The following is a 12,107-nucleotide window of genomic DNA, read 5'->3' as shown; positions in this document are numbered from 1 at the left end:
TGCAAGGCTTAAAGAGTGTTAGGTAGATATAACACTGATGTAAAATATTTTTATTACTATGATCCTTTTTCTAAAAACACCACCCAAGGTTTTACTCAGAAATAGTATATGCAATGCATTTTAATGTAGAAGAAAAGAATTATAGAACTTTAAAAAATCTCTTTGTACCTACATGTTTCAGGAAAGAAAAGAGAAGGTAGGACGAAGGCAGCTAAGAGGGCTGCATTTCCAGACCCCAGCAAAGGCGGACACACAAAAGTTTCTGCAGCAGATCAGGGAGGACCAGACACTGCTTCTATCCATATTACACTCCACCTTGGTGGGATCTGAGTTTACCCTTTGAAAAGGCAAAGCCAGACACAGGATCCATCCCCAAAGGGAAATGCCAACAAAATAGCCCCTCCTTACTTCTTGAAAGGAAAAAATGATTTCCTTTTTTTTTTGTTTTGTTTTGTTTTTTGCGGTACGCGGGCCTCTCACCGTTGTGTCCTCTCCTGTTGCGGAGCACAGGCTCCGGACGCGCAGGCTCAGTGGCCATGGCTCACGGGCCCAGCCGCTCCACGGCATGTGGGATCTTCCCGGACCAGGGCACGAACCCGTGCCCCCTGCATCGGCAGGCGTACTCTCAACCACTGCGCCACCAGGGAAGCCCCAAAATGACTTCCTTTTACTGTTTAGTCTAATAAGCAGGAATCTGGGCACCTCTGGCTCTGTCCTATGCATTGTGATGTTGGGGAAAACGTAAACTACCAAAATCCTAAAATAATCCCAGAGAGGCAAACTTGGGGTGAGGTGTGACTAAGAATTTCTTTAACTTGTAGACATTTCAAGACACATCGATCCATATTTTCTTAAGCCTCCCCATAGCTGTCTTTTCTTTCTCCTGAATCATAGGACTAAACAGTAAAACACTCTCCTCGAAGAATACCCGGAGAGCAGAGAAACCGAGCAGCCACGATGGGAAGAACTCCTTCCTGGCCAGTGGGTGCTCCCTGCGTTTGCCTCCTCCCGGAACTCCCGTGGGAGCAAAACGGAGGCCGAAGGCAGGTTTCCTGGCTGAGCTAAGGCAGCTCCTTCCAGATCCCTGCGGCTGAACACCCCTTAAGCTCACTGAGTTTGATTCGGGGCAGGTGCGTCAGGAGAGTCCTTAAGCATTGGCAGCAGGCAGCGGAGAGCAAAGGTCAGAGCCAGGCTTCCGGTGGGATCAGGGGCCCACAGCCAGTGGGCTGAGCTGTGGAACCGCGCGGAAGGAGAGCAAAGCTTCCGTTATCTAATCAAGAACCAGATAAGAGCCAGGAGAAAAAGGCAGAAGGTACCACTCTCGAAGCTCCGGGAGGTAGAGGGAAACAGAAGATGGGAGCGGGCTCCCCGAAAAGATGGGGAAGCTAGAGAAAGAGTTGCAAAACAAAACAAAACAATGAGACAGAGCTGGGAGGGGACAAAAGAGGGAAACTGGGACGGAATTGGGTCAGGACTGAGAGCCCTGGGGGAGGGAACCGGCTCTGGGCTGGGCGCTGCCCCCAGAAACTTTAACTCCAAGGCGTCGTCTGTCTCCTCCTCCCCCAGGGCTGTGGAAGAGGAGGGCAGGGGGAAGCCAGGCAAAAGAGGAAGGAGCTTGTCGTTTTAAGGGGCTACCTACCTCCTGGGCCGGGTCCCCAATTTTCTGGGTTTTGTTCCTGGTTGAAAAGGAGAAGTTTTACGTCACCCATGAGCGTCTGCATTTCTGTGGGATTCAAATACTCCTTAATTAGGTGTTGTCTCTTTACGGGAAAAGACGCCTTTTATTTCATCGTACTTTGCCATTTTAATTTTCTCCCTTCCGCGTTTAATGACTAGGTAGGGAGATGTTAAACAGCTGCTGTAAAAAATCTTACAAACCCCGCTCCCTGGGAGCGTGGGGAAGGAACTTCCTGGTGCTCCCTCCTGTCCCAGAGGGGGGCCGCCGCGAGGGGACCCCCCAGGTCCCAGCTTGGGGGCGGGGGCGGAGGGAGGGTGGGTGTGCCCTCTCCCTGCGCGGCCCTGCTGCCCCTCCCCCGCTCTACCGCACCCCACCCCCTCCTCGACCACACACCGCCGTCTCCTTTGGTTGCCCTTGGGGGTGGGCTGCAGGTGGTGGAGGTTTGAGTGGGGAGCTGAGAAACACACATCCGTCTCCTCCAAGGGGCCTGCTTGCCCCCCTCCTTGGTCACCCCCGTTCTAAGCGGGGCTGAGACTACTTCCCCAGAACTAGAGAACTTGCCTTGGGAAACTGGCAAATCAGGAGGGAAAACAACCGCGACAGAAAAGCAGAAGCGGCCAGGAAGATGTTTGGCCTTGGTCTGCTGGATACTGGCTTGCTTCTTGTGCTCTAGGTGTGAGGAAAACGACAGAAAGGAAAAGGAGCCATAGTTTTTCTACAGCTAAAAATGTACGGGGCGGGGGGCCCACACTCGCTATCTGGTTCTGGGCTGACCCTTCAGCAAAGGGTCAGTGTTTGTCTGCAAACTGCAGAAGCTTCCCAAGGGATCTGGAGCACAAATTTGCAGGGCAGCACAGGGCAGCGGTTTCCGTCTACTGAGCTGCGTATGATGCTTATACGCTCATTTTGCTGGCAAAAGAGCCTGTCATAAAATGTAATACTGACTATAAAACAAATCAGCGCTTTGAAACGACTGGCTTCAGATGTTTTCATAAATCCCTAATGGCTCAGGCACTGCCTGCTATTGATAATATTAATGTGTTAATAGTTCCTCTGAAGCAGCAGCACTGGGTAGGGCCGGACACACACACACACACATGTGCAAATACAGATGGGAATACCATGGAACTGGAAAACAATGCTTTGGCTCTCCCTTGAAATCCACCTGCACTTCGTTGGCCTCAGAGAGCCAGATCCAAGTGAGAAATCGGATATTCTAAATTCTTGGCTGAAGCTCCCCCTTTAAAGTGTTTTACATCGGTTCACAAAAAAATATATAGGTACATGGGTACATATAAAAGCATGTGTGGGCACCCGTGCTCCTAGCAGCAGTATTCACAGTAACTGAAAGGTGGAAACACACCAAAGGTCCACTGACAGATAACCAAAATGTTATATATAGCCATGCACTGGAATATTATTCAGCCATAAAAAGGAATGGTGTTCTAATGCATGCTACAACATGGTTGAACCCTGAGGACATTATGCTCAGTGAAATAAGCCAGACACAGACAGACACTGTATGATTACTTATATGAGGTACCTAGAGTAGTCAAATTCATAGAGACAGAGTAAAATAGAGGTTAGCCGTGGCTGGAGGCGGGATGGGGAGTTAGTGTTTAATGGGTACAGGGTCTGTTCGGGAAGATGAAAAAGTTCTGGAAATGGATGGTGGTGACAGCCGCACAAAAATGTGAATGTACTTAATGCCACAAAACTGTATACTTAAAAGTGGTTCAGGGACTTCGCTGGCGGTCCAGTGGTTGAGACTCGTCTCTTCCACTGCAGGGGGCATGGATTCGATCCCTGGTCGGGGAACTAAGATCCCGCAGCACGGCCACAAAAAATTACCAGAATTTTTTATGGTCTTTTTTTTTTTTTTTTTTGGCTGCATGGCTTGTGGGATCTTAGTTCCCCCACCAGGGATCGAACCCGCACCGCCCGCAGTGGAAATGTGGAGTCTTAACCCCTGGCACGCCAGGGAAGTCCTCAGAATTTTTTAAATAGAGAAAAGCATGTGAGTAATGGACATCAGAGTTCTCTACGACTCCCCCCCCAACCTCCTACTCATGTCCCCTGCACAGGGCCCAGGGCAGCCTCCCCAGGGCCTCAGAGGGAGGTTGCCCCTGGCTCCCCCAGGACACGAGCTGGGCTTCCTTTGCTCTTAAAGAAATGGGAAGTTTTGTGTCTACAATTCTCCAGACAGGCATGCAGCCAGGGAAACCTTCCCATTAAAGGAATGTAAGAACCAGGAAGGAGATTTTTCATGATATCATTTCTCTGCTCCTTCCTACCAGGCATTATTCTGATCGGAGGAATCTAAACCAACACTCCAATCTCCTTGCCAGTGGCCAAGGACACAGTGCTTTCAAGGCACTTTTCTGCCTCCGGACCACCCCAGCCCTCTGATTTATGGGGTGACCAGAAAGGTCTAGAAAGTCGAAGTTAGGGGGAGAAGGTGGGGAGGGCTGGCACTGGCCGGACTGCAGCGTCTGCCTGCGCTTGCCTCTCTTGTCTTCTGGTGTTGCTCCCTCCTGAGAGGCACTTGCCTGGAATCGCTTCATGATTTTGCCCCTCATGGATACAAGCAGGGAACCACCCAGATACAAGCAGGGAACCACCGGTGTGGTTGGGTCCGAAAGCAGAAAGGAGTGCCCGTGCCCACCTAGAAGTTTCTCTCAGTAACACAGCAGACGCTCGACCTAGGTCACCGGTTTTCTAACGCTTGCACTTCGGGGTCAGTTTACTTAAGGAAAGCCAGAGTGGTCAAACCTTTGCCCTCGCCCCTAAAAGGAGACAAACGTTGGCATAATTCCTCCCATTCCAAGTCTCCCCTGGCCCTCCCTTAAATTTCCCTTATATGTCATTACCCCAGACCATCACACAGGCTTTGGTCAGCTTTGTGTCTACAGTCTGTCATGCCCGGCCTGCTTCTCCCTGCAGGTCCGGAAGAGGAAACCTGCAGCTGGTGAGGGAGAAGCCTGTTCAGAACCCTCCACGGAGACAGGACAGAAATGTGAGCAGATGCCTGTTCGTTTTCAGGCTGATGGGCCCAGTGGCAAGGACCCCAGACAAGTAAGGAGAGTGGGCTAGAAGGGTCCCACACCTCCTGCCGGGGAAGCCCCACTGGAAGGAGGTGGGGAGCAGAGCACAGGGCTCCCACTGTGGAGGGAGGGCCTTGGGCAGGGCAGGGTGCCGGGGACATGCGGCCCAGCAAAGGCAGAAGCAGAACAGAGTCTGAGATGGCAGCCAGCTAATGGGTTCAAAGCTGTTAGGACTCAGAGCAGGGAGATGCCGAACCTGCTTATCTGTAAGAAAATTTTGCAGCCAACATCTAGATTTTCTAAATCAGCTGTTTCACGAAACTCCCTGCCAGTTCATAAAATGCTTGCCTGACTTGCCTGTTTTCTCCCTATGATGCTATTTTATTAAACGTTGTTGAAGCTGTGGGAGGGGGCGGGTCGCCGCGAGGTTGAGGGGGAGAAGTGGAGAGAGAAGTCAGGGGTGAATTCCATTTTACTGTTATTTTAAAGGGAGTCTTTCTCAGTTCTGCTTCCTTCAAGGCTGCCCTAAATTTGGCTAGGTCCAGGATGGGTAGGCCTCCCCGATCATTTGCAAGGTTGGATTTAAATATGCTGTAACTGTGTGTGTATGTACAGTCTGGGCCGATCAAACATACATGTGACACGCATACGTATTCATTATGTCAAAGCAGAAGCATGTACAACAGACTCTAAGGCGTGCCGGTGTTTACAGTGTTTGGAGAGAGATTTGAGGAAATTGTGTTTCGCTTTGTGCAGACATACTTGCTTTTGCTGGTAATTCTTCTGGAAGCCTGACCATTTTAACTACTTCAGCATGTATCACTTTGGGGGTGGGGAGAAGTATGCAAAGTTGCAAAGTGCTTTTATATTTTTAAAGGTGCTTCTCCCAGATGGTTGCCCTGCCAGTAGATGGTCCTTCTCTGGATCCACTTCCTGTTTTTCAGGCTGACCCAAGTTCTCAGACAATTCAGGGTAGGTCAGCAGCAGCTGGGGGGTCTCAGTGGGGTCTCTGAAACTCAAGGCAATGTCATGGGTACAGGCTCACCCAACCGGAGGCCGCAGGAGAGCCCACCTCAGGGTCCCAGGCGAACAAAGCTGCCACTTCCAGGAGCACAACTACAGCCAGGCCCTGGGCCACGCCTCAACCCTCCCTCCCCACTCCCACCCCGGGACAGATCCTGTCACCATGCTGCCACCCACTGATGCGTCAAGCTCTCTCCGGGCCCCCTAGAGTACGAACACTCCAAACACTGAATCAAGAAGGTAACCTTCACACATTCATAGCCTCCAAGTATCATCCTGAATCAAACAGGCCTGGCCACAAAAACCAATGGAGAAATTCAAGACCCTCTCCTCAAAGGTTCACAGATACGAGGTCCACCTAGGAGACTAGCCTCAAGGACCCTCTGGGATCACTGTTTCTTCTGGAAGCCCACTCCTGGGGTGGGGGGGAGAGGGGGTCCCATGGGCCTGTTCCTAAGCTCACAGCTGTGCACACTCGCCGGCTCCTGAGAACCGGAGCCGGATCATCAGTGACCCCTCGCCTCCTCCGCCCCCCATTTCCTGCGCTGGGATCTCGCGCAGAAGTTGAGCGTTTCCTGTGCCGGAGGGACTTCTCCCACTGGGAGCGGAAATCCCTGCGCTGGGGCAAGGACTTGCCGTCCACGTTTCCAGCCCCGGGAGCAGAGACTCCTACGACCCACCGGGTTCTTGGCCGGCGCTGCGGCGTGTAGGGAAAGATGATTACACTCGAAAGGAATCACGACTCCTCGCGGGGCCATTACTCGCGTCGCTCCGCACGCGCAGGTCTGGCCTGGCTTTCAGCAACTCCCCCAGCTCGCTAACCACTCGCTCGTAATTTGTAGGCCGCGATGGAGCTGCGCCCGCGGCTGCAGTCCCCAAATGAAAGCACTTTTGCAGCCCGGACACCCATCGAGCTGCCTCCGCGCACGCCAGGCCGGCATCTCCTGTTCGCGCTCCCCTCTCTCCGCCCAGCTCCTGGCAGCTGAAATGGATGTGATTTCACGCACATCCTGCGTACGCACACACGCGCTTCCCCTCCGACGCCGCCGGCACACGCGCACGAGCCTGGACGTTTTCTTTTTGTGCGCGCTTTGCAAGACATGCTTTCCTGCTCCGGGTTCGCTCTTTTTGCTCCTTCACTTCCTCTTCCTTCGCCACTTTACTCCTGAGTCCCCTGGCCTGGTTCATTCCCCTTCAGCGCCGCTGCCCTCGTGGTGCCCCTCGCCCTCTCTGCCCGGAGGAGAGGGGGCCGCGGAGACGCGCCCTGCGCGCCGAGCGAGGGCCGTGCTGCGCGCGCGGCTGGGAGCGCAGGGCTGGCCTCTGGCCTGCGCCCTGTTTGTTTTCCCTTCGCTCCCTGAATGCTAGATTAAGACGTAACGATTACCGGGGCCGAATAATGCCGGGAGTCAACACTCGAGCAAACAAAAGTGCTTGCACAACTCCGCCAACCCCGCTGGGACCCGGGCCGCGGGCTTGGGGGAGAGAACGCGCTCCTCGCTGCTAATTACAAATAAATGATGATGTGCTCACTAAGTAATTGATTTAATGAAGTTCCTATGAAACTATTAAACCCGGGTGGAGGTCAGGCTGGAGGCGCCCCAGAGCGCCCATTGTGGGCTGTTTAACTCCACCAGGCTCCTCGGAAAGACATCGGGGCTAATAGGTGAAGTCACAGCTGCTCGCGCTGACTTCTTGGAGCGCCCGGCCGGCCGCGGGCACCCTCGCGCCCTCCTCCTGTCGCGCCCTCTTGCCCCGCCGCCCGCGCCCCGCGCCGGCCAGCTTACCCACGCCACTCCCAGCCCCGCCGCCAGCTCCCGAGGGCCTCTCCAAAGGGATCCCGGGTCTCGTTAAGAGCGGGAAGTTGAGCACTGAACTTGTGCGCCCCGCCAGCAGTCGGCGGCGTCCACCGTCGCCCACCCCCCTCCTCACCCCACCCCCGCCACTTCGTGCAGGAACTTCAGCCAGTGTGCCACGCAGGGTGCTCGCGCGCTCTTGGCAAGGTGCCTGGAGCCCGGGCGTGTGCCCAGTGCACGGGCTGGGGCGGGGGCGCGCGGGGGGGGTGAGTTGTACATGAGTGTGTCTGTGTGTGTGCGCGCGCGCGCTGGACAGTGTGTTCCGGGCCAAAACGCCATGTTTTTGCATCCCTTACCCTGACCTGGGGCCTGATCGTGCAAAGAAATAGTAGAGGCAGGGAGAAGGGGACCGAAGAAAGAGAGGCAAGAAAGATCACCCAGGTCAGCGGCTGAGCATGTGAGCCCCAGTCTTAGGTTTTGCAGACCTGCTGCGGGAGGGGGCGGGGGTCGTTCTGGCACAGCCCTCTCTTCTCCCCACCGCCCACTTCGGCCAGCGTCCAGACCCCGCCAGGCGGTTCCCCACCCTAGAGCGACACCTCCAGCTCCCAATGGGGCGGAGGGTGGAGGCATCAGGCCCGAGTCTCTAGGCAGACAGATTCGAGCTACCCACCCCCAACCCCTGTCTTAACAGAGCCCCGCCCGGCCGGAACTGCTTCTGCAGGATGGCTCTCGGTGGGAAATGTGACCTCTCCTTATCCAGGAGGCCCAGGGAGCCTTGAGGGGACACATCCCCAGAAGGAGAATCAGACATTCAAATGAATCTAGAGTTAAGGGTGCTAAACTCCTGTAGGGGCAGCAAGGGTCCAGATCAATCTGTCTCTCTCTCTCTCTCTCTTTCTCTCCCTCTGTCTCTCTCTCTCTCTCTCTCACACACACACACACACACACACACACACAGAGGAAACAGCATATGACTGCGTTTCTCCCCACCTCCAAGGGACCTTGTGATAAGAGAAGGCCCATGTCCATCTGGAACTCCACACCAGGAGACAGGGGCTCCCATGGGGGATTCTGGCTGCAGAAATCAATCAGCCAGCGTATTCTGCACCCTTCTATCCAGCCAAGTCTTGTCTCTCCTCATCAAGAATTGATAGTTAGCAGAGAGTTTCTTAAAGCATGCATTGCATTTATGCCACAGTTAGTTGGCAGTAAGCTTCATTCCTTTTTTTTTTTTTTTAATGTTAGGAATTTCCAGCTGCTGAAACCAACTTCCATTTGATTTTGAATCAAATGCTTGGAATTGGGGAGAAGGGGATCTTTTGGCGTGGTTGTTGGCACCCTTAAACAGAGCTCCACCCCTGTCTGGGTCTTCAGTCTCAGTGAAGGTCTCAACTTCCCACTCTTCGCCGGGAAACTGACAAAAATCTCTGAGTCTTGCCTGAGGTCTCAGTTTCACCGTCTGTAAAATTGGATCGGAGGTTCTTGGCTGAGGCCATTTGGGCTTTATTTGTGATCTGTGAAGGGACATGAGGGGGTTGGAGGAAGCCAGGAAAGAAGCCGGTTTGCGCCAAGCCTTTGTCTTTCTTTGTAGAAGCTACTCCCTTCGTAAAATAACGCCCCGCCAGACTACCTAATAGATTTTTGCAGGGCTGGGGTTTAAATCATCCCCACGCAGGAGCAGACGAGACAGAGTGGGTGTTCCAGCCCAGCGAGTCCCGCGTGGCCCTTGTTTGCTAAACAATACTATCCAAAATGTGCCAAAAGCAGTGCACGCCGGCGGGCTCTCCTCCCCGGCCCAGGGCAGATGTTCCCATTTTGTTCCCGCCTCCCCTCCCCTCTCCCCAGCCCCTGGTATTTCTTTAACGCCTGCTGCTGCCTGCATCCCTGCTGCCCTTAATGTAGGATGGGCCCTTCTCTTCAGCCTCCAAATGAGAAGTGACATTTGCACTCGGCTCAGCCAACGCGTGAGCAGAGAGCGGGGACACAGGCCCATTGACCGAGCGCGGCCGAGGGGCCGGCGGGCTCGGCGGCATCCGAAGCTGCCTTAATTAATACCATCTTAACTAGTCCAGCAGCCACCGAAGACAAAGTTGAAGAAAGACTTTAAGGCTGAGTGCCCCTCGACAAGCTCTTTTTCCCCGTGTCATTCAATATTTAATGCACCCGCTACTACTGGTGTTCCTTTCTCAGCAAGGACATTATTTTTTCACGGTGCCCATAGCCAGGGAAAGCCCTTTAGGCAAAGAAAATCAAAATGTTTGTTGTTTTGGATGACTTATAACTCTTGTTTAACACAAGCACTTTCAGGCAAGTATAACAGGCACAGCCCCCAAAGCAAACAACACAGTTCTTGTGACAGAGTCGGACACAAAAAGCACATTGTCTTGCGGACTACCTCTTTTCTCTGGTGCTAGATGGGGGCCTGTCTCCGAGTGAACACCACGATGCCATTTCACTTTTGAACTATTGTTTTTGAGTTATGCCATGTGGTCAAAAGGAGCGAGAAGGGAGTTGTTTCCAGGCTCATAAGACAAACGAGTTGCCTTTTCATGGAAATCCCCCCGCGATCCTTGAAAACGGAGTTTAAATGTCACCTCCGCCTTTCTAATGGGCACAGGGCTGGAGGCGACCCTTCAAAGCGCCTGGGTGATAAACGACCCTTATTAAATATGGCCGGGGCTGCTGGGAACGTCCCGCGGCCGGCCAGCGCACGGAAGAGCGCCTCTCACTGGAGAGACCGGAGTCTCCCCTGCCTCCGAGAGAAGCCGGGCGGCCGAGGCCCCGGCCCGGGCTCGCGGGTCGGCGTGCGGGTGGGGAGCCCCGGTGAGGGGCGGGGGTCCAGTTGTAAGACAACTTCTTATCTGCCGTCCCCAACACGCCCGTGCTCCCCCATCCCCGGAGACTCGGCGTGAAAGCTTGGTGCGTTTCCCCCTGACTTCTTTTTGTCCGTTGCCTAGTGGCGTCTGCAAGTCTGAGCTGCAAAGTTACTGATTTGCAGGCTGCATGTTAAGGCAGCCCATGTAAGTAATTTCTCCGGGCACCCCAGCAAAGGAGAACAAATCGCTGACAAAGGCGAGCGCGTTCGATTCAGCGGCGTCGTTAAGGCAACCCCGAAGTATTCCTCCTATAATAAGTTCCACTTCAAAGGGTTTCTCATTCAGCGGTGACTGCTTCGCACTTTTATTAAGTCCGGGCTTTTTCACTCGGAGGAATCATCTGTTTGGTTATTTTTCATCGTGTTTATTTTTCACCATTCACACAGTACTTGTATTAAATAAACAAAGAACAATCGCTCTGCAAATAAAAGTACTTAGGTGGGGAGAGAAGGAAGAGGAACTGGGGCTGGGGCGCTCCTGCCCCTCTCCCCCCTCTTCTGACATCACTGACCCCCATCCCCACTCGCCTTTCTCTCCTCCTCTCGTCATTCTTTCTCCTTTCTCTCAAGCTGGGAGGTTCTGAGGGGGAATCTTAACAAAAAGTGGATGGAAGGACATACACATGTATTTCACGTAATACATATACTATTACATCTATGTAATGTGATATGTAATATATATTTCTGATCAGGTGAAAATCGACTGAGCTAACTTGGCGTGAAAGGAAAGGTCACTGCAACTGTATCTTAATAGAGTGTCTCGAATCACTGCGGACCCTCTGCCAGAGACTCCCCTGGCCCTGCCCATTGCCATAGCAATGCCTACGCTCCGTGTGGATGTACCATAAAAGCAGTACTTTGAATTTCAAAGAACATGCCTTTGAACTTCTCCGTGCCTGATTAGGCACTCGCGGTGTGTGTGAATGTGTGCTCCTGAGTGTTTGTGCGTGGGCGTAGGAGTGGGGATGACAGAGTATGAGTTGCTGTGAGTTTTTGTTCACGGGAGGGCAAGTGTGCTGGCAACCCCATGGCCGTCTCACCGTGGGCCTCCTTCTCCAACCCTACAGCCCTGGAAGGGTGGGTTTCCTGGACATGAGTCTATTTTGGTAGACTACGGGTGGGTGTTTGGGCCAGCGGGCAGTGTGATGTGACAGGCTGAAAGTATTACGATGTGTCTGGATTGTTTTGTTTCCCGTGTTCAGCTTTCCTTTCCTCTGACTTAAAGTGGTCACTTGAGAAATCAGATTGTCTCCGCAGCCCCCTCCCCACTTGTACTTCCTAGCCAAACTGGAATAACAAATACTTCAGGTGAACATCTCTTGTCCCCTTTCACAGAGGAAGAGATAGGCAGATACACTGATAGATAGATAATAGACAGACAGACAGATACAGAGAGATACACAGATAGAGAGACAGAACCACTGTGGTTTCCAAAAGCTTCCACAAAATACAAGATATAAATGGCAAAATTGCAATGTCACAGATAATTGGGCCTTAGCTTTCAAGGAGTTTGGGCCTCCTCTTTTCCTGTCTCCAGGGCTATCCCTCTTGTGTGGCCATCTCCAACTCCTTAAAAGAATATAATTCCCACCCTCAAGTTCTACCTCAATACTTTAGATTTTAGGAGCATTAGTTTTACCAAAGAACATCCTGAATGGGGGGAAATATACATAAACTACAAATAATCATGTGTT

The 12,107-nt window shown here is 52.9% G+C and overlaps 1 long non-coding RNA gene across 1 annotated transcript; it reads left to right on the top strand.

The window, feature by feature from the left end:
* Positions 1-1,116: 1,116 nt before the first annotated feature.
* Positions 1,117-6,146, top strand: LOC125961952 (uncharacterized). The gene is made up of 3 exons (XR_007473148.1): positions 1,117-1,312; positions 4,622-4,753; positions 5,600-6,146. It is a non-coding gene; the product is annotated as an uncharacterized LOC125961952 (long non-coding RNA).
* The last annotated feature ends 5,961 nt before the right edge of the window (positions 6,147-12,107 follow it).

This window comes from Orcinus orca, chromosome 18 (assembly GCF_937001465.1).
Source record: "Orcinus orca chromosome 18, mOrcOrc1.1, whole genome shotgun sequence".
Taxonomy (NCBI): domain Eukaryota; kingdom Metazoa; phylum Chordata; class Mammalia; order Artiodactyla; family Delphinidae; genus Orcinus; species Orcinus orca.
This window is presented reverse-complemented; position numbering and strand designations above follow the sequence as displayed.